General features: G+C 48.4%; 1 protein-coding gene across 2 annotated transcripts in view; it reads right to left on the bottom strand.

Annotated features, from left to right (window-relative positions):
- Window positions 1–24211, bottom strand: part of TRMT2B (tRNA methyltransferase 2B) — a 191308-nt gene that overhangs the window by 30953 nt on the left and 136144 nt on the right. The window lies entirely within an intron of this gene.

A 24211-nucleotide genomic window follows, 5' to 3' on the forward strand; every position in this document is an offset into this window, starting at 1 on the left:
ACCTTCTGAATTTTGTAGACCCCCACTTGGTCATTATTGGAATCTGGGGGAACCCACTGAATCGTTACTGGAATCCAGGGACTCCCATCGAATAATTAATGGAAGCCAGGTTGGCTTAAGCAATTTCGATTCTTTGACTGCAAAATAACATGAATGAATGAAAGAGCTTTTATAAAGCGCAACATTCACTTGAAGGAGTATCTTGGCGCTGTATACGGAGAGAAAGGGCACCCGAGAAGAGCTGGCACAAACTCAGATGACAGAACTTCAGATAAGAGACCAAGCAGTGTTGTCTAGGATACCAAAGATCCAGGTTTTTAAGGACTTCCTAAAGTTGAGTTCCGTTTGTGTGTGTCTAAGTTGAGCTGTCAAGGAGTTCCAGGCTTTGGTCCCTAGGACTTCCAGTGTCTTTCCACCCCTGGTTTTAAGTTTAAAGTTGGGTACTGTTAGAATGTTCTCTGAGGATGTCCGTAGAGTACGTTGGATGGTGTATGGCTTAGTTCTGACATACAACAAATACTCATCAAGCAGGTACACAATTTCTGAAATATTTTATTTAGATCCAACAAATATGACACATGACTGCTCATTCTGACAGAATGCGATTAGTAAGAGCTATTTGCGCTTTATGTTTATAAAACAACCATTGTCTACGAGAATACCGATTGTACAGTGGTATGCGCACTCTGACAGAATGCGATATATGTAAGAGCAACTTGTGCGCTGTTCTTCCCAAACAGCTACTGTCTATAAATACAGCAATTAATTGAACAGTAATATTCTGCACGCTGTGTAGATACGTTAGATTGCCAGAAAGTTTTACTCAAGAGCAACCTACTTGCCGTTTAAGCTAATGTAGATAAACACATAAATGAATGGAACAAATGGTATTCCTTTCTTCCCTGTAGAGAAAACTGGGGAGTACATCTGTTTACTACCTCGCATTTCTACAATCTCGAATACACAGGATCTACAAACCTGACATAGGTGTGTAAAGTATAGGAATTTAAAAACCACTTATAGCATGCCCAAATGAATTATGGTGCAGCATAACATAATATGTGTATTTTTCAATCTCAATGTCTAGATGACCTTTATATGGTATCGTGAACAAAGCCTGAAGGTCTGAGGTCCTTGTATGACCCGCTATGAGGTCAAAATACCCTTTATTCCTGTTAATCTGTGTAGGCATCATCACCAAATGTAGGTAGCTGCCTGTTGTGTTACGTTGGCTGTTAGGTGGCAATTTAGTCATTTCCAATAAGGAATATCAAAAGACTTGACATGGTTTTGAAGGTAACACATAGTAAGTCTGTGCTCTCTCTTTTTACGATATGATTTAGAGGGGTGATTAATAAATCTATGTGTATTGAGGAAAGTAATCTAGTGTTCTCTGATCAAATTGCTATGCAATTGCTATACATTGATAAATGATTTGGTATGCAATAGAATGTATGACAGTATTGTCTTAGTTGTGAGCACTCTGTAAAGGAGCAATATTGTGTATAGTAATGTAATGTGTTCTTTTAAAAAAAAGTTATATTATGTGTATCTTATGCTGTGTACCATATTTTCTGTTTCAGATGTATTATATTGTTTGTGGGAATTGATTTTTAATCCTGAAGGTGGTGTTGGCTTTAGAAATAAGTGCCAAACCGAAACGCGTCGATGCAATTTTGAGCTGTGAAACATTAAGTCGTTGGAAACAACTACTCCAATTACGATATTAACATATGGTTTGGAGTCTAATTATGTTCTTTGACTAGTGTACTCACCTCATTTTAATTGGAACCATTTTCCTTATTTTTGTCCCACTGTGTGTAGAATCATTATGTGTATAACTGTATTTTTATTGGTGTAACACTGTATATTATGTCTTTTTTTTTAATATATACTGAAATAAATTGTACACTTTAATGAACTTATTATTATTACTATCATTTTTGCTCCTTATCTGTTGCTCAATTTAATGGTATGTGGAATGATGTGGGTATAAGCGTTGGCTATTTGTAAGTTCGCCCAAAGGGGAAACTTTTTTGAGAATCCAGCAAAACTTGAGCCAGCCTGTTGTACTTTTCTTTTTTGAGGTCCAGGATAGGATGTAAACCGCCATCCTTCTTAAGCACAAGGAAATAGCAGAAGAATCTTCCTTGACCCCTTTCCTGCTCCGGTACTAACGCCACAGCTCCTTTCTGCAGGACAGCTACCACATCCTGCTGCGGGATGATAAGGTGATCCGGAGTGGGAGAGAGGATCGGGGTTGGGTGGGATGGGACCCAAAGGAAGAGAAGGGTGTAGCCTCTTTCAACTATTTGGAGGACCCACTGATCCAAGTTAATGGTCTTCCAGTTCAGCAGAAAGGAGGAAATTCGCACCCCCACAGGTTACAGGCTACAGGCTCCAAGTGTGTTAGGGGAAGAGAACTAAGACTGTTTAACTGGGAGGGGCGGGGGGAGGAGAAGGTGATTGGCTGGAGGGATTTGTGCCCCTTACCCCTGTCTCTGCGCTTTTATTGATGAACCAAATGGTTCTGCGGTTGTTGAGCTTGCTGCTGGTAGGGCTGTCTTTGCTAAAAGGAGAACCAGTGGAAAACTTCTGAAAATGATGAAACTGCCTGTAGTCTCTTTAGGGCTGCATCTTTTGAAGACCCAGGGAATGGGTCAGTTGCTTTACAGTCCTTTAACCTTTCTAGAGCTGCATCCTCTTTTTCTCCGATAAGACAGGAACCATTGAAGGGTAAGTGTATGAGATTGGCTTGTACATCGCTCGAGAAGCCTGAAGTCCTAAGCCAGGTATGGTGTCTGATGGAGACTGAAGTACCCATTGCTCTTCCCACCAATTCCCCTGTATCAAGGTCTGACTTGTGCCTAGAGGTATTCTGCCCCTCCTGCAAAACTTCCTGTGAAAGTGCACTCATTTTTTCTGGGACATGCAGTTCAATCAGCTGTACCATAAAGCTTGAGTATAGTGACAAATTGGGTCCGGCGCCAAATGGCGCTATGGGGCATGAATATGGGTAAGGCGAATGGTGGTCCAGAACCCACATGGCGCTATGGTCAAGAATATGGGTAAAACGAATGGTGGTCCATAACTCAAGGGCATACCAGATGGGGCTGAGGCTCTGGACAAAATACTGAACATGGCATTGAGGAACACTGCTGGGTCAGTACCAGGTGTCGGTAACTCGTGGAAGGAGGGATGCAGCGCCAAGAACTCCGAGAAGGAAGGATGCAGCTCCTGGAAGTCCAGACTTGATAGAGACGGTACCGATGGAGTTGACTCACAAGTTGGGTCCAGCTTAGAGCTGGCTGGAATGGGGTTGGATGGCTCCAATATGACGAACACTGGCTCCAAGGTTTAAGATCTTGTGGGAGACCAGGGTCATCAAAGGGATTTATCTCTGCCATGTGTCTTATGCTTCCTGTCCTTCTTCGATTTGAAGTCAGGTGAATGCGAGAATGAAGGTATTGACTGTGGTTTGGAATAACAAAGACTCTGCATGCCATCGTGGACCTGTGCCATAAACAGCTTGGCTTTGCGCCTGTTGATGGCCTTAAGGTGCATCTCAGACAAGAGACGCAGGAACGGGAAACGTGGTCAGAGCCCTAGGACCACAAGTATATGGTGTGTGGGTCAGTGATGGGTTATCTGTTTCTTAATCCCTACAGGGCTTGAAGCACCACTGTTTAGGAGGTGACATGGTACAGCAGTAGGAGATTTTCATGTAAGGAAATAGTCACTACTTTGTTCCGGATCTGCATCTAAGGTGTGAAAAAAGGTGAACTGACATTGTTGGGCCTGGGTAGGCGCTAAAAGACTTCATTGATGTCACATGACACCACTTCGTGTGTTGGTATGAAGCCTGCACTCTCCTGCCAGCGATGTGAGAGCTTTAAGGTTACGGATCCATTCTGACGCCTGATCTTATTCTACATGGGAGGAATCTGCAGATAGACGTATCTGTCAGAACTCCATTTATCAAACCGATATACCAATATGAGCTTGGTATTGATAATAGATGCTTTGACTGTAGTTGATGACTACCAATCATACTGCCTGCTGTGTCATTCATGTATAGTGTACAATATTATCCACAACAGTGCTGAAGATTTTTTACTCCTAGCCATTCACTACCTCACAGTCTTTCCCAGAAGGTTTAAATGCTGTTCCACTTCTTTCTCAGTACAGGTTTGCTGCAGAAGTTTTCACTGTAGTTGATGACTGCTTTTCATACCATTCTGCAGAATCTGCAGTACTTTCCACAAAAGTGATGAAGAATTCCTACTCCCCACAGGTGCCCTGCCTAGTTCCTTTGCCAAGCTGCCCCTTTTCAGACTGCTGTAATAGCCTCATATAAGCCCTAGAGAAAGAAGTAACCATGCACAGAGCATTAGCATCCAGAAGACACCTTGTCTCACCTATTTTTCTTCAGCACTAGGAGCTACCAATTATAGCCGGAGCTAAGTACATCTATTAGGACATTGCCTTCAACCCAGTCCTTATGGACTAAATCTTCTATGTTCAAAAAATAAACTTCTTTCCTCGACCTTGCCACTTTACTCACAACGATCAGATTCACTCAAAGTTTGAAATTCATTGAGCCCTTTTCAGGTGAAAGGTTTCACTACAGTGCAGTCATTTTTCTTAGGTTTTACCTTTCTGCATAGACTAATATTAGGCCTGATACTTATTATGTTAATGGTAGGCCCCCTGGAATTTAGTGGACAATTCAACTTAGTTTTATCTTTTAATTTTGTATTCCATACTTTTTTTAAGCTCTTTATCTTTTCAATGTATTAGAGATATTGTTGGTACTTCCTAGACAACTACATAACTCTTATTTTGGGTTGCGCTACCAAAATGTGAGTAGAGCAACTTTCAAAATATTTGTGCAATGAATGCCATTCGATCTGTGGCACAATGGTGATCTATTGGCTTGATTATGCCCAACATCTGTCTGCACAGGAAGTGACATCACTGGATTTCTCCTAATTTACCTGCAGTGGAAGTGACATAATTCCTATCCCCTCTCAGGACCTACTTAATAGCTGCCACAGAGTGGACGCTCAGCAGACGTGTATCTGGTACGCCAAAGGCAAGCACGTCTGCGTCTCGACCGTGTGCAGCACCAGGAGCCCTTTTGCTTCTCCCTCCCGCCACTACCATGCTGCAACCCTGGCTGCTGCTCCACATACTGCTGCCTCACCGCACCACACAACACAACACTGAGAGAGCATTCTAAGCTTCCTGTAGGCTTTCATGCACTTACCCACACCCAACACTCACTGCACCGACAACACCCCACTCTCTGACACTCACGTAGTCCTGCAACCAACCACACAACACTCCATACTCGCATGCACGCACCTCACCACCTGCTCACTCACCAAACTAACCACATAGATCTGAGACCTTCAGCACAATAATGCCCTTTACTATTTTTTTCTCACGGAAAACTGGCTGAACACTATATCGGCACCTTATATCGTCACTGCCCTTCCCCTGGCTACAAGATTGCCAGGTAAGACAGACTTCACAGGCTCAGGGACGAAACTGCCATCATCTACAAAAATATCATCAGGTGCACCACAGACACACCATCCTCCAACATGGAGCACCTGTTGTTCAAGCTCCACATCACAGTCAACTTCAGAATAAGCAGCACTCTCATCAACAGACATATGGCACCACAAACCACTTTCACCAATACCATCATGGACATCGTCACACCACTCGCCCTCGATTTTAGCGATTACTTTGTAATCGGAGACCTGAACTTTCACCTGAAACTCCATGCCGACCCAAACTCAAGAGCACTCACTGAAGACCTTGGAAGCCTGGGCCTCACCCAACAAGTAAAGAGACCTACCCATGTCACCAGACATCTCCTGGACCCTATTTTCACCAATTCTGGTAACATGGCAACATCCTAGTTGATGAGCCCACACCACTAGACAGACCTCGCCATTGTCAAGTTCAGCATCCCTGTCCCGGTCCAACGCACATGCAGCACTGCCAGACCAGCCAGACAAAACTGGAACAGCATTACAGACAAAGATTGGACCACTGCTCTCAACACCCACCAACCCAAACACAGCAACAGCCTCCGCAAAGCCATCAAGAGTTTCAACGATTGGATCACCTCGTGCGCAAACTCCCTGGCCCTCCTCAAACACAAAAATACAACAAGATCCAGATCTCAGGCCAGTTGTGACATAAAGGAACTCAGACTGATGGAATACCAATGCAAACAACTGGAGCACAAATGTAGAAGAGCCAGGACAATGCAGATAGGATCACATCCATCCAAATTTGCCCTGAGACGCTACCACCAAATTATTTGGACCACCAAATAGTGGAGAAGTATAGCTCAATGGTTAGAGCGGCAGACCCTGATGCAGAGGTCTAGCCCGGGACCAGGGTTCAATTCCCCGCCGCGGCGGGTCTTGGGCTCAAAAATTCCACGGACCTGATAATTCTCGCCTCGGTGCCTATTCCAATCATGAGTCCCACTCTGCAACTCTGGGCAATAGCTTGCTTAATCTCCACAACGGTCCCCACAACGCTAAGGATGCCTGGCCTCCACCTTGGGGGTGCCCAGGAGTGGACACCTCACAGGGAAAGCCAGGATGGGATCCACAGAGGTATTCTTACAAGCGCCTTGAGACCCTTGCGGGTGAGTAGTGCGCTATACAAGTATCAATTTACATTTACCACCAAACATGCCGCTCTGGCGGGCCGCATCGATGCCAGCACTAACAGAGGCAAAGAAATATTCGCCATTATGAAAGATTTCACATCCCATCGATCACCTCCAACTCGATCACTCCCTTGCAGGATCTCTGCAACAATCTCTCTCAATTCTTCAGCTGCAAAATCACCACCATTTACAGCAACTTCAGCCAACAACCAGACCAACAGACTTCGCCAAACGCCTCCATTCGTATCTAAAGAATCAATGCTAACCACATTGCCTGTCATCACCATGGAAGAAACTGCTACCATCATGAAGTCCATCCACTCAGGGTAGTAATGGACCCCCGACCCCAACATTCCTACTCAAGAGGACTGCAAGCCAATCGTGCCATGTTCACAGCCATTCTGTATGCCTTCACCTCTTCTGCGACCTTCCCAGATTTTTCAAAACACACAACTATTATTGCATTCCTCTAGAAACCCTCTGTGGACCCTTCAGTGCTCGCCAACTACAGACCGGTCTCACTGCTACCATTCTCAACTCAGCTCCTAGAGAATATTATCAATAGACACCTAACCGAATACCCCAACAACTCCTCAACACCACTCAGTCTGGCTTCAGACCCAACCACAGCATGGAACCTGACCTCCTCGCTGCCACAGATGGCAGCCATATGACTCTGTACAGAGGAGACACATCAGCCCTCATCCTTCAAGACCTCTCTGCAGCATTTGACATAGTCTCCCACCCCATCCTCATCCAACGACTACATGACATCGGAATCCCAGGGCATGCACTCCGATGGTTCTTCTCTAAACTGACTGGGATGACCCAGTGAGTCAGCCTGCCACCATGCACCTTGTACTCCTGTGACCTCATCTGCAGAGTTCTGCAAGGATCCTTACTGAGCCCGGCACTCTTCAACGCATACATGATCTGTGAAAAAACGGGGTGTATTATATGTTGTGGTTGTGTGACCTAACCGTGTAATACACTTTCCAACCTCTTTACCATCCCTAGTTTTTGTTTCTTTAACCTTCAGCCCAACCCTGGATAGCTGTGGCTCTGAGCAGCAAGACTTACACAAAGAAACAGGTGTAAAGCACTTCAACAGCACCAAAACAATTGAAGAAAATCAACACAAGTAATCCGATACCAATTTATAAAAATTGACTGTATTTTCATACGAATTTAGACAAAAAAACTAAAAAGGTGCACCGGAGGGTTCGGGAGATATGGAATCTACAAGAAATAATACATCAAAGCATTTCATTCAACTATGAACAAGCATTGGCACATTTAACGAATTTGACACTTTTTTGGAGCATTTTCAAGGAAAATGTGGGCAAGTGTCAATGCGGGGGACGACCAACTCTGGCAGAGAGTTAGTCAGGTGGACCAGCAAGGCCCTCAGAAAAAATTACCTCCGCAGAAGAAGCAATCTTCAAGCAGTTACAGGCACTTTATCCATGCTACAATGGATTCATATGGAGTGGTCCTGATGCAAGGGATGAAGAATGTTGAAGATGCTCCGATGATGCTGTGGGTGCAATGGGGTCAAAGAGGTCTTGCTGTCACTACTCCTTGGTCCCTGAGCTGGGGGAGGTGGTCCTGGTCACAGAGTTGACATCCCACGAAGTCCTCTGCAGGCTGGCAGAAGTCCAGTAGCCACTGGGCTACCAGTTGCCCGGCAGTGGTCACAGACCAATCCTTCCTGAGTAGATAGTAGGGACTCTGAGGGTCCCAGCAGCTCTACGACAGCACTTCCGGGTTCTCCGAACTCGGGTGCAACTCTGTGCGTCGGGTCTTGGTCCCAGGTGCCGCACGGCATCAGTGATAGCGGTGTGAAGATTAGTGCTACCAACTTGCTCCAGCAGGCTTTTTCAGCTGTGGTGCCCCTGTGCTGCGAACAGGAGGCCAGTCAGCTGGACCTTGGAGTCTCAAGGCTTTGATGGGCTCTGGAGACTTCTGCTTGAGCAGGATACCGGAAGCACAGTTCCTTTTTTCGCTAGCCACGAGTTGTAGACTTCGATGGTGCAGCCTTTCTTTGCTGGTCCCTTAGTGCAGCAGGGCAGTCCTTCTTTTGGTCACCTTCCAGTTCAGTTGAGATATAAGTTCGGGGTGCTAGGGGTACCCACTTTATGCTCGCAAAATTCCCCCAGGGTAGGATGCAGTTAGTGGACAATGGGCTACCAGGTTCTCTCCTGTCTGGTGACCACTTCCTATGGAGTGTGGCACCTGCCCATCTCAGGATGCACAAATCCGCCCACTCTCAAGATTCCGAGACACCTCCTGGGGCGTGTCTACCTCAGGGCTACATCCCCCTGGAATAACAGGTTTGGTAACTGGTTTCCTCTCTCTGCTCCCCATGACAGCCTGTCTAACTAAACAATGGGGAAGTCCTCCATCCTAGTGTTACACATTTCCCCTTTCAAAGGCTGCTTTCCGTTGAAGTCTGCCTTTTGGGGCTAACACCCAAGTGGCTTCCTGCAGAAGGGAGGTAACACCTCCCTGGCCTGCAATCTATCACTGGTCCCCTTCCAGAGAGTTGTTGGCACATCTCCACAGGAGGGCAGAAAGCTGTCTCGTGGAACAGGCTCCATGTGTGCCAGGGAAAGCGCAGCAGTTTTAAGGGCAGTAAATTGGCAGCTTTGTAAAAGCTGCACACTGCAACAAGTTACATTAATCTCGATTTGAAACTCAAGTCCATCTTAATATACTGAGTTGTTTAATAACTTGGGGTGCCCACTATGGTTGCACTGTTCAGGAGTTAGCATGGCTGAGGGGTCAGCGTGTAAACCTGCACTCGCCAATCGGGTGCAAATCGGGTGACCATGCCCTTCCACAGAAAAAATGGCAGTCTCGCATTTTTACTGTCAGGACATGTAAATTACATGTCCTGCCAGTGTCATATGTTGTACCCAACCTTAGGACTCGGTAGGCCTGCCAGAGGGACGACTTACACAGATGAACAGGGGAAGGGGAGGCTTTTTCAATGGCAAAGTCAGGCCAGCACTACATGACTGCTGTACCAGTACGAAGTGGTGGACTTTAAAACTCGTTTTATATGGGGGACCTCCAGGGTGGCACAACCAGTGCTGCAATACCTGAGGTACCCCTCTAACTTGTATGTCCTGGCTACCATATACTATGGACTTACAGGTAAGTTAGTCATTTCCAATTCAGTACGGCCAATCCGACATACACTTTAGGGTCGGGGCACTGGCATTGATGTCTGGTTAGCAGGCCTCAGTGCACTTTCACAGTCAAAAAATCAGCTCCATCATTCCAAAAGCTTGGAGATGACCACACAAAAAGAGGCCTTTCCTTACATGATCCCGCTAGACATCATTGGTCACTCTCACAATATCAAAATCCTCTCCTACGTCAACGACACACAACTCAATTCCTCCCTTGTGGACAAGACGCCCGGACCCAGATCAAGTCCAATGCCTGCATGATTGAAATCGCCCGCTGGGTAAAGACCAACTGTCTAAAAATGAACACTAACAAGATCAAAATCATAATCTTCAGCAAGGGCACATCACCGTTGGACTCCACCTAATTGCCAACAGAGCTAGGACCATCACAAACCCTCGGGATCATCATTGACCGAAAACTACCGATGACCTCCCAAGTTAATGCCATCGCCGCCTCATGCTTCAATACCTTGAACATGCTGAAGAAGATTTTCAAATGGCTCTTGATCAGCACCCTGAAACCTGTCTAGCACACCCTGGTCACAAGCAAACTGGACTACGGCAAAAACCTCTATGCCGGGATCAACAAACCACTCACCAGAAGGCTGCTGACAATTCAGAACTCAGCATCCAGAATCAATCTCAACCTCCCTGTTAAAAATGGGGGTCTCTAGATGGCAATGGTTTGCATCTTTGTCCAAATAGGGGCCCTTTCTTCTAGTCAGGATAAGGGGGATACACTCCTAAATTACCCCCTGCTCACCCCCTTGGTAGCTTCGCACAAGCAGTCAGGCTTATTTCAGAGGCAGTGTGTAAAGCATTTGCACATAACCAACAGTAACACAGTGAAAAACTACAAGAGGACATCACACAAGCTTTAGAAAATTAACCAATATTTATCTGTGCAAACAAAACCAAAAAGATAAAAGACCAATATACAGTAATCAAAAATTGGGACTTTGCAAGTATGACTTGCTCCGCCTGGAGCTACCGCAGTGCTGGAAACAACAGAATCCAACAATTCAGGCAGACCGCGTCGGTGCGGACCAGCTTCAGTGTTAACAGACTCGTAAACAGTACCTGGGGTTCCAACCGACCTGGCCAGTCGTGGCAACCCTTTGCGGTTGTGATGTGAAGCGTAGCAGTCCGGCGAGCAGTGCCTTCAAGTCGTGGTGCAGAAAGCGGCTCCGTTACGACGTCCAGTTGCGTCAGTGAGACCAGGGCGGCGGTGCGGAGTGACGTGGTGCTGACAGGTCACGGGGCACGCAACTGTGCCGGTTTATGGGAGCTGGTGTCGGTTGGTCCAGACTGCGGTGTGGGACGAAGCAGTGTATCATGTAAGTTATGAGTGGTGCACCCAAACCATGGTGCAGTCACAGGTGTTACGGTCAGCGACGTCGTAGATGAGACCAGGGCGGCAGAGTGAATCAAGACGGTGCGGAGTGCGGTGCCCACAGGTAATGGTGCAAGCAGTGGTGGCAGTCATTGTCGGTGAAACCAGGTTTGCGGTGCGAAGTGCGGCGGTGCCTTCAGGACACGGAGTCTGCAGCGGTGTCCATGACAGTGTCGGCTGCTTTCCCCCTCTGTGGCAACTGAGCCCGGGTTCCAGAGGCGGTACCCAGAGGTAAGTGAAGTCTTTGCTGTCACTGAGACTTGGTGAACAGGAGGCAAGCTCTATTTCAAGCTCTTGGAGTTACCCAGCAACAAGTAGAGAATGTTCAGTCTAGTCCCTTCACTGCCCAAGGCAGGAGCAGCAACTGCAGGCTAGCCCAGCAAAGAAACAACACAGTAAATGGGCAGTACTCCTCCTGGCAGTTCTCCCAGCTCTTCTTGGCAGGTTTCTTGATCTAAGCGAGTGCTAAGGTTCTGGGCCACAATGTTTATACTGCATTTCTCTTTGGTCTCTTGAGCAAAGAGAGTCTGTGCTTAGTCCAAAACTGATTGGCCCTCTGTTGGCCCAGCTTCCCAGCAGGAGGTGGAGACAGCATTGTCCAAGGCAGACCAGGCCCTTTAAGGTGCAAGGAAATCTCTTCCCACTACTCTAAATGCAGCCCAGGCCACTCATCCAGGAAAGGAAGGACACACCTAGACCGCACCCGATGGTTGTCTGAAGAAAATGCACACCTTCAGCCCGGGTCACTCCAAAGCCAGATAGTCAATCCACAACCCTGCAGAGGCACACAGGATGGCTAAGCAAGAAAATACCTTCTTTCTAAAAGTGGTATTTTCAAACACAGATTATAAAAATCATCTTTACTAAAAGATGCATTTCTACATTCTGAGTTCAGGCATACTAAACTTCATTTCGCTTTCTTGTCCCAATAGGAAGATATACTCACAAAATGTTACAGAGTATTTCCCATTCTATCTAATGGGATAGATAGCCTTTCAGCAGAGATAAACGAAATATACTGTATTTCACTATCACGACATGTCACGCACACCAGTGCATGTCCTACCTTTCAAATACACTGCACCCAGTCCATAGGAGTACCTTGGCACTACCTTAGGGGTGGCTCTCATGTACAAATAGGGAAGGTTAGGGCTTGGCAAGTGGTTGCACTTGCCAAGTCGACATGGCAGTAAAAGCTGCACACAGACAGTGCTGTGGCAGGTCTGAGGACCCTTTGAAAGGCTGCTCGTGTGGGTGGCACAATCAGTGCTGCAGGCCCACTGTTAGACCTGTCTGCCCTTTGGATGGTCCTTTCTGTAATGTATTTATTTGTGTTCCCTTTTGCCTCCTAGCCTTTCAAATTGTTATGTCCACTAGAATTTTTTTTAGGTGTAGACCTAGGGGTTAGGTGCTCCTTGCCCCTATAGTTTTTCCCTTACCCTAGGTGCCTTTGTGACTAAAATCTACAAGACCCACAAAATGGTGGCCAGCAACTGCCATAATCTCTTTACCTCAGGACTAGTAGCCATAGGGACCTATGGAGGGGTTCCAGAACCTTCTGGTTAGTTCTGGTAGCCAGAACACAGTCTATAAAAGGCCAGAACCAGGGCGGCTATTTTAGATGAGAGGTGGTAGCCTTAGAAACAGTGGGAGTGCAGGCTGTGGCGCTAGAGGGCTAGGACTCACAGAGGGTTGATATCCTTCCCTAGGGAATGCTACCTTACTGCTGACACCGACCCGCAAACCATACATCTGGCCCCTTGTGAATTGTACTCGGTTGTTGGGACACAAAGCCCCCACGAGTTATTAAAAGCCATTCCCTGACACTGAGGTGAAGACGCCTGCTGGTGAACTGGACGTGAACTCCTGAAGGGCCCCAGATTTCATCAACGTGCACCAGGTGCAAAAAGGGAATTCTTAGCTTTCGGCAAAGTCAAGGCCCTCCGATCCTGATACCCCCATCGTGCTCACCTTTCTCCTGTGACCGGTAACGTTGCCCCGTCATTGTGGGCTTCTCCCTGAGGTATTGGATGTGGAGCGAGAATTGGAGGTAGTGACTGCGGGACAAGCGAAGGGGCTCGAGCATAGTGGCCCGTGTCTGCGCAGGTCCCGAGGTGAGGAAGACACTACTCCCCGAGAGGGGGCGGAGCGACAGGCCGAAGTAGCTACTGGCGGGCGGATCCGGAGGAGGGCCCGACAGCTGTCTGAGGAGGAAGGTGGCACTGAGGAGGAAGTCACTAATCTACTGCGCAGAAGCGCTCGTGCAGATCCACATCCAGCACGGCAACAGAGGGTGCGACCTTCCTTCCCCCCCCCCCCTCCTGCAGGCTTTGAGGTGGTGCAGTTCGGCCTGTGAGGGGAGAGGACTCAGGACTTCGGCGCTGGTAAAGAATCGGTGAACTGGAGGAACCAGCCTCCCTGAGTACAAGTAAGCCGGGAGCGGTGGGGACTGGTAAGGGACGTGGAATCAGGAATCTACGCCACGGACCCTAGAGTCTAGTAGAGGAGGAGAGCTCGGTGGAACTGTGGGTTAGCCAGTGCGAGTGAGCTGGCGGGACTGCCAATAGACTAAAGACTTCAGACTCGTTTTAGGGCTGAACTTGGCAAGATCATAACAAAGATCAGGGAGGCCAGGGTCAGAGGCAATTTTACACAGAATTAGACAGAACTGACCCTGATTACCTGAGCAGGGATTAAGAAGGGAGAAGGGAGAAGCCTAAGAGCGAAAACAGGCAATTGTTGAGAAAACCTATTGAGAAACTTAGCTAAGTCGACTTTTCCCTGGGTTGTTGAAGGTTCCAAATGCATTCTTCTGTTAAACTGACTAAATGAGAGATGGAGTTTTAGTGACCTCTAGCCAATCCAACTGAGCATAGCTGCATTGAAAGTGTAAAAGTATAATTGAAAAGTCATTGAAATTGGGGTATCCATGAACGGCGGAGTTGAACCTGTGAATAAATTCTTAATGTATGTTCCAGAGTGTCAATATAGGCTAAGAAATTATCCCATGTCATAATTGAAGAAAACTGATCTACAACCCGGAGTGTTGAACAAATACTGTTATATGTAGATGTGTAAATGGTAGCAACCCTGTACAAAACCACTTAGTGAACAAGAGCCTGAAAACTGCAGGGGAACAAAGAAAAACAGTGAAGAGATTTTATAAAGTGGAACGTATTTTTCTAAAACTGGTGTAGTGTTATTTTTGAGTGGATGGACGCTGAGTTATTGTAAGGGTGAGACGCATGCTTAACATTGATGCCTCTAGGTTAGACCTTCCTACTCTGTGTCAGGCTACCCTATGTGATCTGGAGTTTCCAGGTCCAACATAATTGGTGTCCAGCGGTGGGATGAGAACTGTGCTTGCGTCCACTCTATAGTAACCTAGTGTACTCCACAGGCCTACACCTGGAGTTTTCTCCTTGCGGAATCCCTAATTGTCTTTTTGTTTTCCAAATTTACTCCTGGTGGTGGGTGGAGGAAGCTTCTAGTTACCCTCTGAAATAATTCCTTCCAAGTGGCTGTCCCGAAACTCTCTTGGCAAAAATGGAATTCGCACTGGAGGAGTTAGAAACCTATACTGTGGCTCAACTCCGAGAATTTTGTCAGAATATGGGAGTGTTTTTCAAGCGTGGTGCTAAGAAGAGGGAACTTCAGACCAGCTTGAGGGCATGGGTGGCAGCGCACCCAGAGGGGAAGGAGGAGGAAGAGGAGACAGACCGGGACACTGTCATCGGGGTAGATGGATTGTTCCAACCTGAAGTGGGGAACCTACTACCGGGTCCTAGGACACTTTCAAGGGAGGGCAGCAGTGTCTCTGAAAGCAGCTTAACCGAAGCTGAATTAGCTGACCGGAGGGAGAAAAGACAGCTGAAGTGGGAGTTAGCCAGGTTGGAAAAGGAGAAGGAGGAGCAGAGGATGGCTCACGAGTTGAAACTCAGAGAGTTAGATCTCAAGGTCCTACAGGCAGGGACTCCCAGTTCTCCAAATGTTGGCAGCGAATCTAAGGATGTGACCAGGGAACCCAGACCGTACCTACCTAAGGATGTAGTCGCCAGCTACAGTACAGGGGATGACATCGCCAAGTGGCTGGCCGCCTATGAGGTCTCCTTAAGAGCCCATGGGATACTGGAGAAACACTGGGGGGGGGGTGGCTTGTATAAATACATGACTCCTGCAGGAAGGAATACACTTTTGGCCCTAGAGCAGGGAGAGCAGACCCACTACCCCACCATGAAAGTGGCGCTGATCAAGAAGTCTGGACTGACCCCAGAGAAGTATCGGCAGAAGTTCAGGGGAAGTCACAAACTAGGCACACAGAATTGGGTGGATTTCCTGGACTACGCAAGGAAGGCATTAGAGGGTTGGGTACAAGGCAGCGAGGTGAGGGACTATGAGGGGTTGTACGACCTTATTCTTAAGGAGCACCTACTCGAGAAATGTTTTCCCGAGCTGCGTCAACACCTGGTGGACAGCAAGCTGACCAACCCCCGGAAGCTTGCTGAGGAGGCGGACATCTGGGCAAGTACCCGGGTGTCCTCAAAGGGGACTGGAGGGAATTCCCAAAGGACAGGACAGGGCGCCCCCCAGAAGAAAGAGGGGGGAGATAAAAAGAGGGAGTTCTCAAAAGGCCCCCAAAACAGTTTCCAGGGAAAGGGAACAGGATTCACCCCTAAGGCTAACCCGCCCAGAAACCCTCATCCTGGCCAAAGTCAGCAGCCAAGGGTTGTCCATTGCTTTGAGTGTGGTGGTGTTGGACATTATAAGGGAGATGTCAAGTGCCCAAAGAGACCACCCCCTCCCACCGGAGGAAAAGCCCCGGGAGTCGCTAGTGTAGTGCTCGGGGAGGAGTTGCCCTTAGACAAGGGGGGTGAGTGGGCGGGTGTCACCTTAGTGTCCCTGGGGGATCGTGAGATGGTTCCTAAGATCCAGGTGCCCTCAAATACTGTAAAGTATGAGCAATGGGTCACCATCAATGGCCGAAGAGGGGAGGCTCTGAGAGACACAGGAGCCAGTATGACTATGGTGAGGAGTCAACTGGTGTCTCCAGAGCAGGTGATTCCACATGTACTCCACCCCGCCGCGATGGCTGACGGCAGATTGGGCCACTACCCTGTGGCTGAGGTTCCCTTTGAGTGGGAAGGGGTTGCAGGTTCACTTCGAGTTGCCGTAAGCCCTGCCGTGCCAGTCGATTGTCTGTTGGGTAATGACATGGAGCACAATGCGTGGAAGGAGGTGGAATACTGGACTCATTTGGAGATGCTGGGTACACCTGACTGGGCCTGTTCTAGCACAAGGTCCGCGACTACCCGGAGGGGAAGTTCGCCTGGGCTGGAGCCTGGAACAATGGCCCAGCCCGCTGCCAAAAAGGGAAAGAACTGAGGACAGGAGAAGCCTGCTTCGGCTTCCACGCCCCATGAGACAGATCGGTCACCTGCAGTGGTGGACCAGGAGTCCGTGGAGGGGGAAGTTGTCTCCCTGGAGAACTTACCTATCCCTGCTGAGTGGCATGTGGAAGGAGGTCCTACCAGGGAGGAGTTTTGTAAGGGCCAGAAGGAGTGCCCTACCCTTGAGGGACTGAGGCGACAGGCCGAAGCCCAGGCAGCAGGGAACGTTACTGGGAGTTACCATATTTACTGGGAGGATGGACTCCTCTACAGTGAACCAAAGGCACCCGTGCACGGTTCATCACGGGCCTTGGTTGTCCCTCAACGTTACCGAGCCTTTCTTTTAGAACTGGCTCATGAAATTCCCTTGGCAGGACACTTAGGACAGGACAAGACCTTTGCCCGGCTTGTCCCTCACTTTTACTGGCCTCAGATGAAAGTGGCATCCGACACATACTGTCGGACATGTGTATCTTGCCAAGCCAGTGGGAAAACAGGGGTGAAGCTGAAAGCTCCCCTGGAACCACTTCCTGTCGTTAGCACCCCCTTTGAAAGGGTGGGCATCGACATTGTGGGGCCATTGGATCCGCCAACTACAGCTGGTCACAGGTTTATCCTGGTTCTGGTGGATCACGCCACACGGTACCCAGAGGCAATACCTCTGAGGACCATTACTGCACCTGCAGTGGCTAGGGCCCTGATGGGGATCTTTACCCGAGTGGGTTTCCCCAAGGAGGTTGTGTCCGACAGGGGGACCAACTTCATGTCAGCATATATGCGGGCTATGTGGAAGGAGTGTGGAGTGACCTACCGGTTCACCACTCCTTATCACCCACAGACCAATGGTCTAGTGGAAAGGTTCAACAAGACCTTGAAAGGCATGATAAGAAGTCTGCCTGAGAGCCTGCGGAGGAAATGGGACGTCCTCCTCCCCTGTTTGTTGTTTTCCTACAGGGAAGTGCCACAGAAGTGAGTGGGCTTCAGCTCCTTCGAGCTTCTGTATGGGCACCCTGTGTGTGGACCTCTCAGCCTGGTGAAAGATGGATGGGAAAAGTCTCCCAGGAAGCTTCCCCAGGATGTGGTGAGCTACATGCTGGCTTTCTGGAGCCAAATGGCTAAGTTGTGGAAGCAAGCTTCTGACAACTTGGAAGCCAGCCAAGCAGTGATGAAAGAGTGGTATGATCACAACGCTCACCCTGTGGAGTTGGAGCCTGGCCAGAAAGTGTGGGTGATGGAACCTGGAGAGCTAAGTGCCCTCCAGGATCGCTGGACAGGCCCCTTTGAGGTGATGGAGAAGAAGGGTAAGGCCACCTACCTGGTGGATCTTAAGACCCTCGACAGCCCCTACGGGTGCTGCATGCCAATCGCCTCAAACCCCACCATGAGAGGCCCGAGGTCATCTTGATGATGGTGACTGAGGGAGCAGAGGAAGCGGAAAGCGAGCCTCTCTCTGATCTCTTTTCGTCTCAGGAAAAGGATGGGTCGGTGGAGGGAGTGAATCTCTCCCCATCCCTAACTCCTGAGCAGCGAGAGGACTGACGCCAGGTCTTGGAGCAGTACTCCTCGCTGTTCTCCCTTGTTCCGGGAAGGACCCACCTGTGTACCCATGATGTGGACACAGGAGACAGCCCACCAGTGAAGTCAAAGACCTACCGGCTGTCAGACAAGGTGAAGGCCAGCATCCACAGTGAAGTTACCAAGATGCTGGAGCTAGGAGTCATTGAACCTTCTAGTAGCCCCTGGTCCAGTCCGGTGGTTCTGGTACCAAAAGCTGCCCCACCGGGCACCACTCCAGAACTGAGGTTCTGTGTGGATTACCGGGGACTGAACTCAGTGACTAAGACTGATGCACATCCGATCCCTAGGGCGAAAGAACTTATTGACCGGCTGGGAGCTGCCCAATACCTGAGTACCTTTGACCTTACTTCAGGGTACTGGCAGATCTCCCTTACAGATGGAGCAAAGGAAAGGTCAGCCTTCTCCACGCCTGAGGGACACTACCAGTTCTGTGTGATGCCCTTTGGGCTCAAGAACGCCCCTGCCACTTTTCAGCGGCTGGTGAACCAGGTCCTCTCTGGAATGGAGGCTTTCTCCGCTGCTTATCTGGATGACATAGCTGTCTTCAGCAGCAGTTGGGAGGACCATTTGTGTCACTTACAAGCTGTTCTCCAGGCCCTGAAACAAGCTGGCTTGACAATCAAAGCCAGTAAATGTCAGATCGGGCAGGGGTCGGTTGTGTACCTAGGCCACTTGGTGGGTAGGGGAGCGGTGCAGCCCCTCCAGGCGAAGATTGGGGCTATCATGGCCTGGGAGCCCCCCAAGAACCAAACTGAGGTCTGAGCCTTCCTGGGCCTCACAGGTTACTACCGTCGCTTTGTGAAGGGGTATGGCACTATTGTGGCGCCCCTCACTGAGCTCACATCCAAGAAACAACCTCGACGGGTAGTCTGGACGGAGGCTTGTCAGAAACAGGCAATGTGTGCAGCACCGGTCCTGAGGGCCCCAGATTTCTCCAAGGAGTTCATTGTCTAGACAGATGCATCAGAGCATGGCATTGGGGCAGTGTTATCGCAACTCAACGAAGAGGGTCTGGATCAGCCTGTTGTCTTCCTGTCCAGGAGACTACTTCCCCAGGAACAGAAGTGGAGTGCAATTGAGCGGGAAGCTTTTGCAGTGGTATGGGCTCTGAAGAAGTTGCGGCCATACCTGTTTGGCTCGCACATCCTGGTTCAGACTGACCATCGACCCCTTCGTTGGCTGATGCAAATGAAGGGGGAGAATCCCAAGCTGTTGAGATGGTCTATCTCCCTACAGGGAATGGACTTCCGGGTGGAACATCGGCCTGGAGTGGACCAAGCCAATGCAGACGGTCTCTCTAGGTATTTCCGCCTTAGTGATGAGGACTCCCAAGGGGTTGGGAAGCTCTCCCCACTTTCAGCTGGGGGGGACGCGTGTTAGACCTGTCTGCCCTTTGGATGGTCCCTTCTGTCATTTATTTATTTTTGTTCCCTTTTGCCTCCTAGCCTTTCAAATTTTTATGTCCACTAGAATTTTTTTAGGTGTAGACCTAGGGGTTAGGTGCTCCTTGCCCCTATAGTTTTTCCCTTACCCTAGGTGCCTTTCTGACTAAAATCTACAAGACCCACAAAATGGTGGCCAGCAACTGCCATAATCTCTTTACCTCAGGACTAGTGGCCATAGGAACCTATGGAGGGGTTCCAGAACCTTCTGGTTAGTTCTGGTAGCCAGAACACAGTCTATAAAAGGCCAGAAGCAGGGTGGCCATTTTAGATGAGAGGTGGTAGCCTTAGAAACAGTGGGAGTGCAGGCTGTGGCGCTAGAGGGCTAGGACTCACAGAGGGTTGATATCCTTCCCTAGGGAATGCTACCTTACTGCTGACACCGACCCGCAAACCATAGATCTGGCCCCTTGTGAATTGTACTTGGTTGTTGGGACACAAAGCCCCCACGAGTTATTAGAAGCCATTCCCTGACACTGAGGTGAAGACGCCTGCTGGTGAACTGGTCGGGAACTCCTGAAGGGCCCCCAGATTTCATCAACGTGCCCCAGGTACAAAAAGGGAATTCTTAGCTTTCGGCAAAGCCAAGGCCCTCCGATCCTGATACCCCCATCGTGGTCACCTTTCTCCTGTGACCGGTAACGTTGCCCCGTCATTGTGGTCTCCTCCCTGAGGTATTGGATGTGGAGCGAGAATTGGAGGTAGTGACCGCGGGACAAGCGAAGGGGCTCGAGCATAATGGCCGGTGTCTGCGCAGGTCCCGATGTGACGAAGACACTACTCCCCGAGAGGGGGTGGAGCGACAGGCCGAAGTAGCTACTGGCGGGCGGATCCGGAGGAGGGCCCGACAGCTGTCTGAGGAGGAAGGCGGCACTGAGGAGGTAGTCACTAATCTACTGCGCAGAAGCGCTCGTGCAGATCCACATCCAGCGCGGCAACAGAGGGTGCAACCTTCCTTTCCTTCCCCCCCCCTCCTGCAGGCTTTGAGGTGGTGCAGTTCGGCCTGTGAGGGGAGAGGACTCAGGACTTCGGCGCTGGTAAAGAATCGGTGAACTGGAGGAACCAGCCTCCCTGAGTACAAGTAAGCCGGGAGCGGTGGGGACTGGTAAGGGACGTGGAATCAGGAATCTACGCCACGGACCCTAGAGTTTTGTTGAGGAGGAGAGCTCGGTGGAACTGTGGGTTAGCCAGTGCGAGTGAGCTGGCGGGACTGCCAATAGACTAAAGACTTCAGACTCGTTTTAGGGCTGAACCTGGCAAGATCATAACAAAGATCAGGGAGGCCAGGGTCAGAGGCAATTTTACACAGAATTGAACAGAACTGACCCCGATTACCTGAGTAGGGATTAAGAAGGGAGAAGGGAGAAGCCTAAGAGCGAAAAACAGGCAATTGTTGAGAAAACTTATTGGGAAACTTAGCTAAGTCAGCTTTTCCCTGGGTTGTTGAAGGTTCCAAATGCATTCTTCTGTTAAACTGACTAAATGAGAGATGGAGTTTTAGTGACCTCTAGCCAATCCAACTGAGCATAGCTGCATTGAAAGTGTAAAAGTATAATTGAAAAGTCATTGAAATTGGGGTATCCATGAACGGCGGAGTTGAACCTGTGAATACATTCTTAATGTATGTTCCAGAGTGTCAATATAGGCTAAGAAATTATCCCATGTCATAATTGAAGAAAACTGATCTACAACCCAGAGTGTTGAACAAATACTGTTATATGTAGATGTGTAAATGGTAGCAACCCTGTACAAAACCACTTAGTGAACAAGAACCTGAAAACTGCAGGGGAACAAAGAAAAACAGTGAAGAGATTTTATAAAGTGGAACGTATTTTTCTAAAACTGGTGTAGTGTTATTTTTGAGTGGGTGGACGCTGAGTTATTGTAAGGGTGAGACGCAAGCTTAACATTGATGCCTCTAGGTTAGACCTTCCTACTCTGTGTCAGGCTACCCTATGTGATCTGGAGTTTCCAGGTCCAACACCCACTATCAGCATTTGATTTACAGGCCCTGGCACTCTCAGAGCACTTTAATAGGGACTTACCAGTAAATCAAATATGCCAATCATGGAAACACCAATCCATAATCTAATTTACAATTGGAGCACTTGCACTTTAACACTGAACAGCAGTGAGAAAGTGCGCTGAGACACTAAACCAGCAAAAACAGAGTCAAAACCGGGAGGTCAGAACACACCAAAATATGCCAGGTCTAACACTCCCACACCACACTCTAATAACACCAATTGAAGGAGCTCCACTGGCTCCCTATTCAGAAACTAGCACAATTGAAACTCCTCACTCATACTTTCAAGGCACTACACCCAGCATACCTCAACAATTGTAGCTTGACAGGGTTGTCTCACCAGTACAGTCCCAGGGAGATCATCGCTGGGGTCAGGGCAATGTTTTCTTCCACCACCCACGTGAACACTTCCTCCACTTGCGCCAGTATGATCATATCTTCGGACAATCCTAAATTGTGTGAAGCAGAGTACCCACTTGACCGCAGCCCCTCAGACATCTGTCACTGTTTATCTTGCTCATGTGCAGCAACATAGTTCTCGTAAAATAAGCCCTGAGGAGAATCTTGAACTGGACGAGGAATAACCCAGCCCTAATGGCCACCACTCTGGGGTATCAACATCCCTGCTCCCCTCTTCCAAGATCCTTTTCCCATCTCTCCTTCAGTGCCGCCAGGGAGAGGTCAGTGTGTGCTATCAGCGTCTTGTATATCTGGGAAATTGTGTGCGTCTACAGTGGAGCTGCAAGCAGTCTATGTTCCAGGGTAGTCTTCTCCACTATGTCCTACAATTTATCTTCATTAACCGCATGCGTGCGGGCGGAATTCCGCCCGTACGCTGAGATTTCCTCATTCGCATGATACGTGACGAGCTGGGCTCGTCATCAGCGTGCGAGGAGGCTACGCCATGACGAGCCCAGCTCGTCATCAGCGTCGAAGGGGTTAATATATACATTATTATATTCAAGTGGGTAATTTGAAACTCATATGTTTCTTATTAATCATTTGCAAATATTGAGACACTGTGGTATGCTTGCCCATATTGATTTATCTTTCTATAGACTTAGGGCCAGATGTACGACGGATTTGTGCATGTGCAAATGGGTTATAGACCCATTGCGCATCCAAAAAATCTGTGGCCCATGTACTAACCCTTTTTTGCGAGTCGCTAATCAAATAGCGACTCGCAAAATAGTGGTTAGCGATTCGCTATTAGGAAGGGGCGTTCCGAGGTCGTCCCTTCCTAATAGCGAGTCTGAACCCGCTATCTGAATGTTTTGCAACCGCAATTGCGGTCGCAAACACTCGCAGTTTACCACCTTCTTCAAGAGGGTGGTAAACCATTCACAAACCTTTGTGAATGGGTGTGCAAACGTTTTTTCAGAGCAGGCAGTAGTCCCAGGGACCACTACCTGCCCTTAAAAAATTTAATAAAAACGTTTCATTTTTTTTTTTAAATGCACTGCAAAAACTGCTTTATTTAAAAGCAGTCCCAGACATGGAGGTCTGCTGTCCCTGGGAGTGCCATCCGTTCCAAATGCGGTCGTAAATTGCGACAGCCTCATTAATATGCTTGAGGCATGCAATTTGTGACCCCATTGGGAATCGCAAACAGTGTCTCAGACACTGTTGTACATTGGCAATTGTGGCTCGCAATTTGCGAGTTGCACTTGCCAGTGGTCATACATCTGGCCCTAAGCATCTTCCATATCATGTAAACGTTATCATAAATAATATCACTTTTTCCAGCATCTGAATCACCTATTATGCAGCTATGCTTAATAACTGAATAACTGCTTGTATGGACTTTAACCCGTTCTGTGTTGATGACGGCTCCCGTCCGTCATGAGTTATGGTGGGCGTGTGCTGATGACGGCCGGGAGTCGTCATGACCACGCCCGCGATCGGAATGTGCCGCACAGGCACAGAATTCCAGCCGCAGCCAGGGGGTTAATGTACTGTACTCATAAGAAGTGACAAAAAGGTATTTCGCCATCATAAATATGCTTTTGAGATTACCCAATTTGTTTTTTATATGAGGTATAAATAAGTGGATTTGGAAGAGCAAGTACCTATTTTTAGGAGCAGTTTTGAATGCCTACATCCACATCCGCCAGCAGAAGGCAAGGATCAGAAATCAGGAATGATAACACATACTGTTGCAAAAAAATTATTTTAGACTTCTAAACAAAAAAGCATAACCTTGAACCAGAGATCGCAGTGAATAAAGGAAAGTACGGGAACTGTGATTCTGAGTACACTGGGGTGGGGACAGCAAGCGTATGAGGCAGGATCTGAGACATGGGTAAAAAGAACAAAATATTCACTATTTTGTTGACCTTTCACTTACAGCAGCTTATTAAATATAATGCACACACCGTCAATGAAAAATAAGTGCAACTTGAATTTATCAGTGGGAAATGCATTTTTTGGTAGGAAAGCTAAGTTGATTAATGCAATCACTTCCGGTGTCTGTGGGTGTAACGGGATG

This window comes from Lissotriton helveticus, chromosome 4_1 (assembly GCF_964261635.1).
Source record: "Lissotriton helveticus chromosome 4_1, aLisHel1.1, whole genome shotgun sequence".
Lineage (NCBI taxonomy): Eukaryota > Metazoa > Chordata > Amphibia > Caudata > Salamandridae > Lissotriton > Lissotriton helveticus.